This window comes from Pleurodeles waltl, chromosome 4_2, assembly GCF_031143425.1.
Source record: "Pleurodeles waltl isolate 20211129_DDA chromosome 4_2, aPleWal1.hap1.20221129, whole genome shotgun sequence".
Taxonomy (NCBI): domain Eukaryota; kingdom Metazoa; phylum Chordata; class Amphibia; order Caudata; family Salamandridae; genus Pleurodeles; species Pleurodeles waltl.
In genome coordinates this window covers 279,237,740-279,253,040 of record NC_090443.1, presented here as the reverse complement: position 1 = coordinate 279,253,040, position 15,301 = coordinate 279,237,740, and the positions used below count along the sequence as shown (strand labels likewise).

Below are 15,301 nucleotides of genomic sequence, written 5' to 3'. Positions count from 1 at the left end.
AATGGAATTGTGCTGCTGCGGCGATTTTTGCAGTTATAGATGTGGCACATTTGCCACATAATCCATCCTCTGCCACATAACCTCCAACAAAAAAATCTAGCTTGAAACATTTCAAAAGCTACTAAAAATGCAATGACAGGTTGACGTCTAATGGGGGCTTATTGCTATATTTGGGTGTTAAACAAGTGCTAATGGTATGCAACCAATACCCAGACAGTTGTTACCAAGTTTAAAAATGATGTTTTAATTAACTAATACTGTTACAAAATATGATGCATTATGTCACATAATTTGCCTTTTCTTGATGCATAATTTACTGAATCCTGTCGCATAATTTGACCCCCTACTGGCGCATAATTCCACTGGCCCTGGACCACCCTTAATGTAATGTAGCACTGTCGGGCCTTGTCAGCAACGTACTTAGCAAGTCGGAGTCATTGTTAGTAGTGGAAATCAGCAACAGTTTGTGCCTTGTACCTCTATACAAGCCCAAAATGTGTAGTTTTAACTAATGTGTAAAACTGAGATCCATTATAATGCTTTTCTAAAACAAGAGCAACAAGTGGGTAAGAGTCTTGAAAGTTAAACTAAGAGCTTTTGAATCATGGGGGCGAGGAGCAACAAGCATTATGGGCCAGATTTACTAAACTTTGACACAGTGTAGCAAGTGAAGTTGCTAGACTATGTTGTGTCAAAGCAAGAGAGCAGAAATGTGCGCTGAATTGGTGCACTTCCGGGTGTCTAGCACAAATGCAGGCACCCTTGCACTATGAAACAAGGATGCCTGCATTGTCATCAGAATAGTTTTTGTGCAGAAAAGAATGTCTTCTTGCACAAAATCTATTCTTAGAGGCTTATTCCTCTTTGTATGTGTGCTGCAGAATGCAGCACATGCACAGCTGAACTAACGAGGAGAAATAAAGATATTGCTCCTTCGTACACCAGCCTCAGGCAGGTGCATGATTCTGACACAAAAACATGTTTAGTAAATATGGGTTTGCATGAAATGCCTGGGCGGATGCACAGTGTAATGTCTCCCAACGCAAGGTAACAAAGAAACAAACTGGGCTTTGTGTGGCTTATTAAATACCAAATATAGATTTGGCATCAGGATTTCATCAAAAAAGTGATGCAATCCCGATGCAAAAATCTGGGGCTTTATTTGTTTGTATAGGGTAAACCTAGCCGAAAGGTAACATCACATTTTATACCGTCAAAGGCAAAGATACAGTCAGTGATTGATTGGTGGAGTAGAAGGGGTTTGAGCAGAAGTGGAGTTTCAGTTGACATGATTTAGTACTCACTAAAGATAGTTTTTTTTATTCCTAATTGGAATACGGTTGGATAGGCATGATGGATAGGGTCAATAGGGAGATGGATAGGGTGCATAAAAGCAGAAGGCCAGTTGTCTTGGTTTTTACCACACAGCAGACACTATCTTTTGGTAAAAATACCTAGTGACAGTTTACAGTGGGCTTAGAGCCCATCCATTTTTTGGCTTTATTGTCACTCTCAATTTCTTGATTTTTGTTTGTCAGCTTTTGTGGGCTTCACTTCCTTTTCCAGAGATTGCCTCTTCCATGGATCATGGACTCATTATTTGCGTCTTTCCACTGATCACTTTTGAAACACACATTTCTCTTTGTGGTTAAGCACTCCATGAACATGCATGCGTTTTCCAGCTGTCTCCTTGTGTACTGCTCTTCCCCCACTGCCTAGTTCCAGGTTTTTTCTCACCTACATGGTTCTCCCTGCATTATGCTTGCACAAGTTAGTGCGCTTCGCCCCTCTTTTAGTTTTATCGCCCAAGTGCTTCCTCCCACAGCTCCATGTTTCTTTCTCTAGCCGGTTTGCTGCTCATCAGCCCCACACTAGACATTCCTCATTCGTGTACTGTTGCTGCGCCGCCCTCTGTACTACTTGCCCGACGATTGCCCTCAGTGTTGCTTCTGCCCCATGTTGCTTGGCCCCCCTCCCGTATTGCTTCCTTTCCCATCCATGCTTGTGTGTGATTTTTTTTTGCACTTCTTCATTTCCAATCGGATGTTGTCCTGGGTGTAGGGGGAGGGGAGGGTAGTATGGGGAGTGAGGTGTTGGGAGGGGGGCGAGAGAGAGTGAGAGAGAGAGTGAGTGAGTGTGTTAGCCAGAAAGGAGGAACTGTGGGTTCTGATGACTAGATAGTTCAGCTAACTTTGAATAGGCCTCTCCAAAGTTTTCTGTGGGACCTGCCCTTCACTGAAAATAAAAATAAAGCCAAGGGACATATGTCAAGGCAGCTGCAGCATATGGCACCACCAATGGTACATGCGTTACTATAAATATATTTCACAAAAACAGTTGAAGTCTGCTTTTGTGATGTATAAATACATTTAGCATTGACTGAGCAGGGCCATGGAAAAAACAGAAACCGGGGCAACCAGCGCTGCCTGCTCCACTCAATGATGGACATGTTTTTGAAGGTTATGCATGTGATAAAGGGGAGCTAGTGAAGTTCCATCAGCGTGGGGATAAATAACAAGTATCAAGAGTAACAGACCAAGGCTGACAAGGCTTTGGGGATACCAGGTTCAGGCCAGTTTACTATAAAGAGAATGCCAGAGGAGGAAAATTAGCACATTTTATAGAATGCCATAAGCTCGGAAAACTGAGCCTAGTCCGCCCAGGAGCACATTTGGTGGGCATCAATATTTGTTATATTTGGGTAGATTTTTTATGGTATTGAACTGCCTGGGGCTTCAAGTTTGCCCACAAACAGATTACCCTTTCGACCAGTTTTATGATGGAGCATGGAGTTCAACCAATATTACTCGAAGAACTTGAGGTATGAAAAGCAAACAGCCATGGAGATGATTGCAAACACGTCTAATTCTGTTCTGTGTAAAACATATTAATTCCAGCATTTTGCAGGGAAGAATATGTTATCAGTATATGCCAGGCTCTTTGTTGATTATTCGTAACATTGTAGCACAAGCATTGTCCTTTCTGATTTTCTAGGCAAAGCCATAAATAACTAATTTCTTCCAGGAATCAAATTCCCCTACTTTACTACCCTCTTCCCCTCCCTCCGAACTTACCAACCCCGCCTTATCTTACTGCTGAAGAAGTCAGAAAGATTGTTGCAGGGGTCTTTAAAGGGGTGATATTGTTAGCTGAGGCTGTGGATGCTGTGATGTCTCTCACTGAAGGAGAAAAAGTGGTGGCTGCTGTAGGTGCTGGCTACTATGTGGTCTGTAAAGGCTGTTCACTTGGTTTCCAGATTTGCTGTTGGTAGCACCTTAGTGCAGATTTGAAACTGTCCTTGTCCACAGTATTCTGGCCCATTCTCTGCTTGCGTTTTTGTTGCTTGCAGTGCTGACATGTTATTCCAGTCATGACAGGCAAATCACTGGGCAGTCAGCTTTCTGTGGTACAGGATGGTAATGATGAAACTGACTAGATCGTGGTCTATCTAGATCATGGGTACTCACAAACGTTTCCTCGGGGGCCACAAAGAACTCTCTGTGGCTAGCCCGAGGGATGCACCTAAACCAGCAGGGAAGGGTTCGGGTGATGAAAGGTGGGAGTAGGGGGATACAAAGCAGATGCGGACAACAAAACAAGCCTTTGCGTGACTTCTGCCTGCCACCAATGCTCTATTCTCATGCACCAAGATTTAAAGTCAAAGCATAAACTTTTCATGTGAAACAAGAGGAAAAGAGACTCATCTGATGACTGAATTGCAAAATGTGAAACCAGAAAACCTGGTATCTGTCCTGGCTTCCCACTTGACCAAATTGTGTGATCCTAGCAAATTGATTAATTTCACTTTGCCTCATTTTTCTTCATTATCACATGAGAGTCCTTGAAATACACGAGTTCCAGATGTGCGCTGTACAATATCTTTTCTTGCGGTTTATTTAATAAACTATAATGTTGTTCCAGTTATATAACAACCAGGACTTTGCACAAGGTGCACCTGACAAATGACTCTTCTTTTAATAATGCCATTGATTTCCGAACGTGGGCAGCATGATTGTTTCCAAGATCACGTTTGAAAAATATCACTGCTAATAAATGTCTCTCAATGCAGTGACATAACCTGATGTGCTAAGGAAAAACGCTCATGCATGTTAATAAAGCCCACTTTTTTTAAGTTTGCAGAGACGTTTATCATGTCTCTACATGTTTAGTGCAAGATGTCTTTAAAACTAAAGGTGTTCCCAAAGATAAGTTGGCTAGGACACCATCTTTGCTTCTTTCCTATTACTTTAGTTAACGTGTAAATAAATTATGTGCAATTCACGGTTTTCTGAATGTTCCTGCTCTGTCAAGTGTACAGCAGCCTAGTGGTGCCATTAACCAGGGGGCCACAATTAGAGGTCAAGAGGGCCGCATGCGGCCCCCGGGCGTACTTTGAGTATCCCTGATCTAGATGATAGGAGATGGGCTGTTGCTGAAAGATAAGAAGACTGGATCCGGGGCGGGGGGGGTCTTGTGGCATGGGTGGGTTTGGTGACAAACTGGGTTAAGCCGAGATTTCTGAGGCTTTCGAGGATAGTGCTGGAGTTGGGGTTGGTGAGATAATCTAGGTGGAAGTTCAAATCTCCCGGTAAGATAAAAGTGCTGGAGTCGCTGATGAGGGGCACAATGAAGTCCCTGATGTCACTGGCAACATTCATTGGGATCCTAGTGGTCTGTATATGAGGGTTCCGCACTGGGTGAAGTTTACTGTGAAGTGTAGTGTGAAGGTCAGGTGCTCCATGTAGCTGGTCACGGTGTACGTGGAGCTGATGCAACTGACAGAGTCTTTGAAAATGATGGTGATCCCTCCACCGGACTTGTGAAGGTGGTGTTGTCTAATGATCTTTTATCTGGGGGGAATAGCTGTAGTGATGTCTGTTGCCAAGATTGATTGAAACCAAAGGCAGCTGTCGATCATTCTCTTCTTTAAAATTTGTACCCTGGGCTGGGATGAAGAATAGGCAATAGACAGCAAAATTATCCCTCCAAACCGGATGTGTCAAAGGTTGCTTTCCTCTAGACCACTGCCTGGTTTTTAAAATATTGATTAAAACTATGTAAAATCATTGGGCAAGGGTGTTTGTTGCCTTCCTCAACTATTCCCAGGCTACAGACCCTACTAATTGGTTGTTATGGCGACCATCCACGTGGTTAAACAAATATGTGAGCAGACCTCATGCAGTATGTGCTTAGTTAGGGTTAAGGCAAAAAACAATTTCCTTTCGAACACATTTTTGGGTACATCATGACTGTACTTAAGCTCGGTCATGTTTCTTTTTTATACTTCCAATTATCGAGCACATGATATTGACAGAGAAGGGGATAGCCCTAGGTTGGAGCAACTCACTATGATACCCAAGAGCCTGCAAAGGCTTTTACCGTATGCGTGCAAGAATTTTGGAAAGTTAAGCTAACACACAGCCTTTTAAAAAATAGGAGGAATACGTTTTTCCCTTTGTTAATGGTCGTTCTGATGGATGTGACAGCTCCTGCAAATCCTTTCCATTAGCCCTTCCTAGACACCAGGATGGATGTGCAAAATGTTTTTCATCAATGTTTAGTCACTGGTGTCAGGTCTGATGTTGCACAGCTTCACCAAAAATGACACAAGGGCATCATGAGGCACTCGCATGCTGGCAGATGCCCTTTTTGGCACTCCCACCGAGTCTAAGCACATGGAGGAAGGAGCCGAAAGAAAGTAACACAATATAACAAGCACCCCGAAGGAAGGCGTCAGAGCGTAACGCTGCGCCCGGAGCACGGAAGCAGAGCGTTGGAGCTCCTAAGCCGTGCGCGTCTGTGTTTTTGTGGTTCTTTGTTGTTTTTTCTTCGTCGGAACGTTACGATGTGCCTGGATTAAGGAAGCGGAGTGGAGCGGGGCGTTGGAGCTCTCAAGCCGTTTTTTTTTTTTATAGTTGCTGCATTTGTGCTCGGTCTCAGTCCAGGAATGGCTGGGGAGTATAACGGCAGACAGGGAGCTCCAAAACCGCAAGTTGTTTTGCGGCCACGTAATTTTTTCCCTGCCACATTGTTGAACGGCCCTGGACGGGTCGCTTAGAAAAACGGCAGATAGGAGAGGGGAGATACGCGCTCCGGCGAAAGGTGGTGACGTGCTGTGCTGGAAGCGCGCATCGGACTCCAGCATATGGGCAGAGGCGGTGAGGGGTGTGCGCCGCGGGAGACGCTACACCTCTCGCTGCTCTCTTCGTGGAGGACTACCAGAGACTCCGGGGTTTTCGATTAGGAGAAATCTAAGTGGAAGTTTGTGTAGAGGAGTAGGGGACGGCGTAGGAGCATCACAGTGTTATGTCGCCAGCCAAGCGTCGCCCCAGGGGTGTCCGGGCAGAGGTCAGTGAGTTGGAGGGTGCGAAGAAAGGTAAGCCTGGCCCCCTGGGGGCGAGTGTTAATCCCCATTTACCAGTAACTATAGCAACGGCTATAGTAAGAAATAGAGGTTTAGAGGCTTGCAGTAAAGGCCCAGTGAGTAGGGGGGTTGAACACACAGTATTACACTTGGAAGTGCCCCAACTTTCCTCAGAGGAAGGCAGGGCTGAGCCTGCGGGGAAACGTGAGTCTTTGATTACTAAGTATTTTCGGAATACAACCCTTCCCCCGCAGGGTATGGTAAACGTTCAACCTCCTTTAGGTGGTCTGGGCTCATCAAAACAATCTGCGAGCTCGGATAGTAATATGTCAGATCAGTTAGCAAAGGATCTAGTAGGACAAATGGAGGCCTCTCCCGTTACATTAACCTTGCCGGAAGTAGAGGTTACTCCCCCAGCCGTTTCAGTGACTCACAGCACAGATGTGCAGGATTTGTTAATTTCTCTTACTAAAGAGATTAGGGAGAAATTTGAGATTTCAGAAAATAATCAAGCTAGAATCCGGGAAGCCTGTGAAGTTTTGGAGAGCAAAATTAATTTGTTATCAGATCAGTTGGGCAAGCTGGAAGCTGTGGTGGAGGCCCAGGAGGAGCGGTTGATGGTACATTCTAAGGATATTTCACAGCTAATAATTGGAGAAAAGATGTTGCAGGATAAGCTGGAGTCGTTGGAAAACAATATGAGGAAAAACAATATTAGGCTGTTGGGAGTTCCTGAGGGATTAGAAGGGGAGGATATTAAAGGTTATGTGATCTCTCTAATCAAGGAGGCTATTCCGAGCTTAGCTTCGTTGAACTTAGAGGAGGATATCCAAAGAGTTCATCGGGATCCGTTTAGGAAGAACCCCGGAAGGAAAAATCCCAGGAGGATTTTGATAAACTTTGCTACATATACAATCAAGGAGAGAATTCTATCCGAAGCCCTTAAAGTTGGAGCTTTTTCCAAAGGAGATTGGTCTTTTCGTGTGAGATCGGATGTGTCTAAAGCAACGTTAGATAGGCAGTGGGAATTGGGGAATTTTATGCAGGAGCTCCGCTCACTTGGTGCCACGGTACAGTTAAGGTTTCCGGCTGCTCTACGTATTATGTGGAGAAATAAAATGTACAATATGAGAGATCCGGGGGAGGTCAGGGCTTTCATAGAACAGACTAAGGCGTCTTAGTAGAATTGGGAAATCCTGTCCGACGGAGAGCTCAAATAAAGGATAGCAGGATGGTTATCCTAAAGGAAACAGGGAGGGTTCCCCTGGGGGGGCGGGGGGGGGGGGGGTTGCGATTGTGTGCTGGTTTGGTGGGTGGAGGGGTGGTTTGGCACTGGGTGTAGGGGTAGGCGGGTACAAAAAGATTAAAAAAAGAGAGTCCTCATAACTTGGTTAGATAGGAGGGGGGAAGATGACCAAGACTTTTTCTTTGAAAATGACTAAGTATGGTAGTTTACGATTAAAGTTTCTCTCATGGAATGTTAACGGCCTAAGGGTGGTACATAGGAGGAGGAAGATTTTTGAGTACTTAAGATTGGTTGAGGAGGAGATTATTATATTGCAGGAAACTCATTTACAACGAGAAGAGTGGGAAAATTGGCTTAAACGAATGAAATGGGTATTATATAGTGCATGCTCTACTCAATCTGGTGCGGTCAAAGGTGTGGCAATTTTGCTCAAAAACCCTATAAGGTTTAAGGTAGGAGAGGTGCAAGTAGACTCCAGGGGTAGATGGGTAGTGGTAGAAGTGTGTGTATATGGCTACTGGGTTACAGTGGCAGGTTATTACGGTCCTAATTTAGATGATCCGACGCCATTTAAAGAATTATTTAATATTTTACTTTTAGCTAGGTATCCAGTGGTGTTAGGAGGGGACTTTAATATATTGTTGGATCCTGTTCTTGATAAATCGACCCCCCGGGGTACGGTTAACTTACCTAAAACTAGGGTACAGGTGAAGCAAGCCATGCGGGACTTAGGTCTGATAGACATTTGGCACTGGAAAGGGGGTGAAGGAGATAGATATACATTCCACAATAAAAAATATGGACATAAATCTAGAATAGATTTCTTTCTAATTCATAAGAGTTTGTGTCCAGATGTGATAAAGGCAGCCCACAACCCAGCACACCTTTCGGACCATTCAGCTGTAAAACTACATCTGGGTATTAAGGTGGAGAGTCAGGGTATTAGGAGTACAATAAATCGCTCTTTACTTTTAGATGACTCAATAGTAGAGATGTTAAAGAAAGATACAAGAGATTATTTTGACTTGAATCGAGGAACAGCAAGTTTATGGTGTGTTTGGGATGCCTACAAGGCCTATATTAGAGGGAGGCTTGTGAGCCTGGCGATATATAGGCGTCGGGAAGAAAAGGAGAAGTTGGGGGGTATGGAATCATCTTTAAATACCTTTCAGGTTTTAATGCATAATGCAGGAAGAGAAGGGAAGGAAGAGCAACTAGAGGAATTGGCACGTCAAGAGAAAAAGGTTCGGATGGACTTAGAATTCTTTTTGGAGAATCGTGATAGGTTAAAATGGGAAAGTAGTCGATATGCGCATTACGAATACGGAGAAGGTTGTAGCAAACTGTTAGCTTGGAAGGTTAAATCAGATTATTCTAAAAGGTATATCTTATCGGTTAAATTAGACTCTACGAATCAGACTTGTGTTGAGCAATCTGAGATTGAGGGAGCATTTGTATCTTTTTTTCAAGAAATATATTCAGAGAACCTTGTAAATTCAGAGGAGTCGATTAGAGCATTTTTTAAAAAAGCGCATCTTCCAGTTTTGGATGAATTAGCAAGGCAGCCACTGGGTTGTGAGATAAGTGGGGGGAGAGCTTGCTGAAGTTATAAAAACCTTGAAGAAAGGGAAGGCAGTTGGGCCAGATGGTCTACCAAATGAGTAATATAAGGTACTGGGGGAGGAACTCACACCAATTTTATTGGAATTATTCAATTCCATGCTTTTAGAAGGGGCACAGGTACCTAAATCATGGAATGAAGCCATAATTTGTTTATTGTTAAAACCAGGCAAGGATTCAATGTCTTGCTCATCGTACAGACCTATTTCATTGCTGAATTCGGATTATAAATTGTATACAGGGATTTTATCTAGGAGATTGGGGAAAGTTATAGGTAATTTGGTTCATTCAGACCAGAAGGGCTTTATGAAGGGTAGACAACTTTATGAGTTAACCCACGAGTTACTTGCTGCAGTCGATTTAGCGGTACAAGAAAAGGCTCCATTAGCGGTTTTGACTTTCGTGTAGGAAGTTGGCTCTGTATGTGCTATTTCAAAGTAAGGAATAGCATGCACAGAGTCCAAGGGTTCCCCTTAGAGGTAAAATAGTGGTAAAAATAGATAATACTAATGCTCTATTTTGTGGTAGTGTGGTCGAGCAGTAGGCTTATCCAAGGAGTAGTGTTAAGCATTTGTTGTACATACACATAGACAATAAATGAGGTACACACACTCAGAGACAAATCCAGCCAATAGGTTTTTATATAGAAAAATATCTTTTCTTAGTTTATTTTAAGAACCACAGGTTCAAATTCTACATGTAATATCTCATTCGAAAGGTATTGCAGGTAAGTACTTTAGGAACTTCAAATCATCAAAATTGCATGTATACTTTTCAAGTTATTCACAAATAGCTGTTTTAAAAGTGGACACTTAGTGCAATTTTCACAGTTCCTAGGGGAGGTAAGTATTTGTTAGGTTAACCAGGTAAGTAAGACACTTACAGGGCTTAGTTCTTGGTCCAAGGTAGCCCACCGTTGGGGGTTCAGAGCAACCCCAAAGTCACCACACCAGCAGCTCAGGGCCGGTCAGGTGCAGAGTTCAAAGTGGTGCCCAAAACACATAGGCTAGAATGGAGAGAGGGGGGTGCCCCGGTTCCGGTCTGCTTGCAGGTAAGTACCCGCGTCTTCGGAGGGCAGACCAGGGGGGTTTTGTAGGGCACCGGGGGGGACACAAGTCCACACAGAAATTTCACCCTCAGCGGCGCGGGGGCGGCCGGGTGCAGTGTAGAAACAGGCGTCGGGTTCGCAATGTTAGTCTATGAGAGATCTCGGGATCTCTTCAGCGCTGCAGGCAGGCAAGGGGGGGGTTCCTCGGGGAAACCTCCACTTGGGCAAGGGAGAGGGACTCCTGGGGGTCACTTCTCCAGTGAAAGTCCGGTCCTTCAGGTCCTGGGGGCTGCGGGTGCAGGGTCTCTCCCAGGCGTCGGGACTTTAGGTTCAAAGAGTCGCGGTCAGGGGAAGCCTCGGGATTCCCTCTGCAGGCGGCGCTGTGGGGGCTCAGGGGGGACAGGTTTTGGTACTCACAGTATCAGAGTAGTCCTGGGGTCCCTCCTGAGGTGTTGGATCTCCACCAGCCGAGTCGGGGTCGCCGGGTGCAGTGTTGCAAGTCTCACGCTTCTTGCGGGGAGCTTGCAGGGTTCTTTCAAGGCTGCTGGAAACAAAGTTGCAGCCTTTCTTGGAGCAGGTCCGCTGTCCTCGGGAGTTTCTTGTCTTTTCGAAGCAGGGGCAGTCCTCAGAGGATGTCGAGGTCGCTGGTCCCTTTGGAAGGCGTCGCTGGAGCAGGATCTTTGGAAGGCAGGAGACAGGCCGGTGAGTTTCTGGAGCCAAGGCAGTTGTTGTCTTCTGGTCTTCCTCTGCAGGGGTTTTCAGCTAGGCAGTCCTTCTTCTTGTAGTTGCAGGAATCTAATTTTCTAGGGTTCAGGGTAGCCCTTAAATACTAAATTTAAGGGCGTGTTTAGGTCTGGGGGGTTAGTAGCCAATGGCTACTAGCCCTGAGGGTGGGTACACCCTCTTTGTGCCTCCTCCCAAGGGGAGGGGGTCACAATCCTAACCCTATTGGGGGAATCCTCCATCTGCAAGATGGAGGATTTCTAAAAGTTAGAGTCACTTCAGCTCAGGACACCTTAGGGGCTGTCCTGACTGGCCAGTGACTCCTCCTTGTTTTTCTCATTATTTTCTCCGGCCTTGCCGCCAAAAGAGGGGCCTGGCCGGAGGGGGCGGGCAACTCCACTAGCTGGAGTGTCCTGCTGGGTTGGCACAAAGGAGGTGGGCCTTTGAGGCTCACCGCCAGGTGTGACAATTCCTGCCTGGGGGAGGTGTTAGCATCTCCACCCAGTGCAGGCTTTGTTACTGGCCTCAGAGTGACAAAGGCACTCTCCCCATGGGGCCAGCAACATGTCTCGGTTTGTGGCAGGCTGCTAAAACTAGTCAGCCTACACAGATAGTCGGTTAAGTTTCAGGGGGCACCTCTAAGGTGCCCTCTGGGGTGTATTTTACAATAAAATGTACACTGGCATCAGAGTGCATTTATTGTGCTGAGAAGTTTGATACCAAACTTCCCAGTTTTCAGTGTAGCCATTATGGTGCTGTGGAGTTCGTGTTTGACAAACTCCCAGACCATATACTCTTATGGCTACCCTGCACTTACAATGTCTACGGTTTTGTTTAGACACTGTAGGGGTACCATGCTCATGCACTGGTACCCTCACCTATGGTATAGTGCACCCTGCCTTAGGGCTGTAAGGCCTGCTAGAGGGGTGTCTTACCTATACTGCATAGGCAGTGAGAGGCTGGCATGGCACCCTGAGGGGAGTGCCATGTCGACTTACTCGTTTTGTCCTCACTAGCACACACAAGCTGGCAAGCAGGGTGTCTGTGCTGAGTGAGAGGTCTCCAGGGTGGCATAAGACATGCTGCAGCCCTTAGAGACCTTCCTTGGCATCAGGGCCCTTGGTACTAGAAGTACCAGTTACAAGGGACTTATCTGGATGCCAGGGTCTGCCAATTGTGGATACAAAAGTACAGGTTAGGGAAAGAACACTGGTGCTGGGGCCTGGTTAGCAGGCCTCAGCACACTTTCAATTGTAAACATAGCATCAGCAAAGGCAAAAAGTCAGGGGGCAACCATGCCAAGGAGGCATTTCCTTACACAACCCCCCCCCAAACGAAAGAGGATGAGACTAACCTTTCCCAAGAGAGTCTTCATTTTCTAAGTGGAAGAACCTGGAAAGGCCATCTGCATTGGCATGGGCAGTCCCAGGTCTGTGTTCCACTATAAAGTCCATTCCCTGTAGGGAGATGGACCACCTCAACAGTTTAGGATTTTCACCTTTCATTTGCATCAGCCATTTGAGAGGTCTGTGGTCAGTTTGAACTAGGAAGTGAGTCCCAAAGAGGTATGGTCTCAGCTTCTTCAGGGACCAAACCACAGCAAAGGCCTCCCTCTCAATGGCACTCCAACGCTGCTCCCTGGGGAGTAACCTCCTGCTAATGAAAGCAACAGGCTGGTCAAGGCCATCATCATTTGTTTGGGACAAAACTGCCCCTATCCCATGTTCAGAGGCATCAGTCTGCACAATGAACTGCTTAGAATAATCTGGAGCTTTGAGAACTGGTGCTGAGCACATTGCCTGTTTCAGGGTGTCAAAGGCCTGTTGGCATTCCACAGTCCAGTTCACTTTCTTGGGCATCTTCTTGGAGGTGAGTTCAGTGAGGGCTGTCACAATGGATCCATATCCCTTCACAAACCTCCTGTAATACCCAGTCAAGCCAAGGAATGCCCTGACTTGAGTCTGGGTTTTTGGAGCTACCCAGTCCAGAATAGTCTGGATCTTGGGTTGGAGTGGCTGAACTTGGCCTCCACCTACAAGGTGGCCCAAGTAAACCACAGTTCCCTGCCCTATCTGGCATTTGGATGCCTTGATAGAGAGGCCTGCAGATTGCAGAGCCTTCAAAACCTTCTTCAGGTGGACCAGGTGATCCTGCCAGGTGGAGCTAAAGACAGCAATATCATCAAGATAAGCTGTGCTAAAGGACTCCAAGCCAGCAAGGACTTGATTCACCAACCTTTGGAAGGTGGCAGGGGCATTCTTTAAACCAAAGGGCATAACAGTAAACTGATAATGCCCATCAGGTGTGGAGAATGCCGTTTTCTCTTTTGCTCCAGGTGCCATTTTTATTTGCCAGTACCCTGCTGTCAAGTCAAAGGTACTTAAGAATTTGGCAGCACCTAATTTGTCTATGAGCTCATCAGCTCTTGGAATTGGATGAGCATCTGTCTTGGTGACAGAATTGAGCCCTCTGTAGTCCACACAAAACCTCATCTCTTTCTTTCCATCTTTGGTGTGAGGTTTGGGGACTAAGACCACTGGGCTAGCCCAGGGGCTGTCAGAGCGCTCAATTACTCCCAATTCCAGCATCTTGTGGACTTCCACCTTGATGCTTTCCTTAACATGGTCGGATTGTCTAAAGATTTTGTTCTTGACAGGCATGCTGTCTCCTGTGTCCACATCATGGGTACACAGGGGTGTCTGACCAGGGGTTAAGGAGAAGAGTTCAGGAAACTGTTGTAGGACTCTCCTACAATCAGCTTGCTGTTGGCCAGAGAGGGTGTCTGAGTAGATCACTCCATCTACTGTGCCATCTTTTGGGTCTGATGACAGAAGATCAGGGAGAGGTTCACTCTCTGCCTCCTGATCCTCATCTGTTACCATCAACAGATTCACATCAGCCCTGTCATGGAAGAGCTTAAGGCGGTTCACATGGATCACCCTCTTGGGGCTCCTGCTTGTGCCCAGGTCCACCAGGTAGGTGACCTGACTCTTCCTTTCTAGTACTGGGTAAGGGCCACTCCATTTGTCCTGGAGTGCCCTGGGAGCCACAGGCTCCAGAACCCAGACTTTCTGCCCTGGTTGGAACTCAACCAGTGCAGCCTTTTGGTCATACCAAAACTTCTGGAGCTGTTGGCTGGCCTCAAGGTTTTTGGTTGCCTTTTCCATGTACTCTGCCATTCTAGAGCGAAGGCCAAGTACATAGTCCACTATGTCCTGTTTAGGCTCATGGAGAGGTCTCTCCCAGCCTTCTTTAACAAGGGCAAGTGGTCCCCTTACAGGATGACCAAACAGAAGTTCAAAGGGTGAGAATCCTACTCCCTTCTGTGGCACCTCTCTGTAAGCGAAAAGCAGGCATGGCAAGAGGACATCCCATCTCCTTTTGAGTTTTTCTGGGAGCCCCATGATCATGCCCTTTAATGTCTTGTTGAATCTCTCAACTAAGCCATTAGTTTGTGGATGGTATGGTGTAGTGAATTTATAAGTCACCCCACACTCATTCCACATGTGCTTTAGGTATGCTGACATGAAGTTGGTACCTCTGTCAGACACCACCTCCTTAGGGAAACCCACTCTGGTAAAGATACCAATGAGGGCCTTGGCCACTGCAGGGGCAGTAGTCGACCTAAGGGGAATAGCTTCAGGATACCTGGTAGCATGATCCACTACTACCAGGATATACATATTTCCTGAGGCTGTGGGAGGTTCCAGTGGACCAACTATGTCCACACCCACTCTTTCAAAGGGAACCCCCACCACTGGAAGTGGAATGAGGGGGGCCTTTGGATGTCCACCTGTCTTACCACTGGCTTGACAGGTGGGGCAGGAGAGGCAAAACTCCTTAACCATGTTGGACATATTGGGCCAGTAGAAGTGGTTGACTAACCTCTCCCACGTCTTGGTTTGTCCCAAATGTCCAGCAAGGGGAATGTCATGGGCCAATGTTAGGATGAACTTCCTGAACAGCTGAGGCACTACCACTCTCCTAGTGGCACCAGGTTTGGGGTCTCTGGCCTCAGTGTACAGGAGTCCATCTTCCCAATAGACCCTATGTGTTCCATTTTTCTTGCCTTTGGACTCTTCAGCAGCTTGCTGCCTAAGGCCTTCAAGAGAGGGACAGGTTTCTTGTCCCTTACACAGCTCCTCCCTTGAGGGTCCCCCTGGGCCTAAGAGCTCAACCTGATAAGGTTCAAGCTCCAAAGGCTCAGTTCCCTCAGAGGGCAGAACTTCTTCCTGAGAAGAGAGGTTCCCTTTCTTTTGCGGTGTTGCAGTTGGTTTCCCAACTGACTTTCCTGTTCTCT

General features: G+C 46.3%; 1 protein-coding gene across 1 annotated transcript in view; it reads right to left on the bottom strand.

The window, feature by feature from the left end:
• ARHGDIB (Rho GDP dissociation inhibitor beta) overlaps positions 1-15,301 on the bottom strand; it is a 61,963-nt gene that overhangs the window by 8,718 nt on the left and 37,944 nt on the right. The gene's annotated exons all lie outside the window — the stretch shown is intronic.